The sequence below is a fragment of the Cebus imitator genome, unplaced genomic scaffold (genome assembly GCF_001604975.1).
Source record: "Cebus imitator isolate Cc_AM_T3 unplaced genomic scaffold, Cebus_imitator-1.0 Scaffold213, whole genome shotgun sequence".
Taxonomy (NCBI): Eukaryota; Metazoa; Chordata; class Mammalia; order Primates; family Cebidae; genus Cebus; species Cebus imitator.
The window spans coordinates 765,712-767,286 of NW_016107528.1; positions in this window are offsets into that span (position 1 = coordinate 765,712).

Below are 1,575 nucleotides of genomic sequence, written 5' to 3' on the forward strand. Positions count from 1 at the left end.
AGGAGTTGTGATCCCTTGTAGGAGGAGAGGTGTTCTGATTATGGGTGTTTTCATCGTTTTTGCACTGGTTTCTTCCAATCTTTGTGTATTTATCCACCTGTCATCTTTGTAGTTGTTGACTTTCAGATTGGATGTCTGAGTGGATGTCCAGTTTGTTGATGAAGTAATTTCTTTCTGTTTCTTAGTTTTCCTTCTACCAATTAGGCCCCTCTGCTGTAGGACTGCTGAGGTCCACTCCAGGCTCTGCTTGCCTGGGGATCACCTGCAGTGGCTGCAGAACATTAAGGATTGCTGCCAGCTTCTTCTGCTATCTTTGTCCCAGAAGGATACCCACCCGATGTCAGTCTGAGCTCTCCTTTATGAGGTGACTCTTTGGATATACAGGGGTCAGGGGGCTGCTTGAGGAGACAGTCTGTCCTTCATAGGAGCTCAAGTGCTGAGCTGTGAGCTCCATTGTTTATCCAGAGTTGCTGGGTAGGTACATTTAAGTCTGCTGCAGCTGAACTCATAACCCCCCTTTTCTTTTTCCCCAGGTGCTCTGTCCTGGGGAGTTAGGGCTTTATGAGTTTCTATTGTGCTGCTGGCTTTTTTTAGGGCTGCCCTGCCCAGCGAGGAGGGAGCCTAGTCACTGTATGCCTGCAGAGGCTTTGCTGAGCTCTTGTGGGCTCCCACCACCTGCCATGTGAACTTCCCTGCAGTCCTGTTTATACAGGTGTAGTTAGAACTGCCTGGCAATGGCAGCCCACCTCTGTAATAGCGGACTCTCTCTGTAATGGTGGGCTGCCTTGGCAAAGGCGGGCTGCCTCAGCAATGGCAGACTACCTCTGTAGTGGTGGGCTGCCTCGTAATGATGGATGCCCCTCTCCTACAGAGGGGAGAACCTGGACTGTCCTGGGTTCAGCTGTGCTTGCTGTGAAACTCTCAATCCAGAGCATTTCTGATTGCTGTTTTTTTGTGGGAGTGGGACCAGCCGAGCCTGATTACCTGGCTCCCTGCCTCAGGGCCTTTTTTTTTTTCTGTCTCCCAGGTGTTCCAGTCACCTGTTGAAAGGGCGCCAGGATCTGTGTGATTTTCCGTGCAGCGATCCACTGCACCAGCTGAAACAGCCGCGCTGAGATTTGTGTCACTTTTTTGGCTGGGAATCTCCTGGCCTGGCTCCCTGTTTCAGTCCCCTTTTCTATCAGTTGAATGGGCGACTCTTTTCCCCAAGCTCCAATTGCCAGCTAAAACAGCACCCAGACCCGTGTATTTTGTATGGAGAACCACCGCACCAGGGCGCCAGCCAAAACAGCTGCGCTGGTGGAAACAGCCACGCTGGCGACCCATGGAGCTCCTCTGCCTGCGAATCTCCTGGTCTGTGGGCAATAAAAATCTGTCTGGAGCTGGGAGCTGCAATCCTGAGCTGCTCCTAATCGGCCATCTTGGATCCGTCCTCGGCCTTTGAGTTTTTCTGTTGAGGATACCTCTAAATGGAGGCAGCTGGGTCAGCAATGTAGCTATGTGTAAGGTCATGGCGGGCCAGGGGACTGTAACGGCTTCCAGAGACTGCAATGCATCGGCAGTGCCACTAAGTCT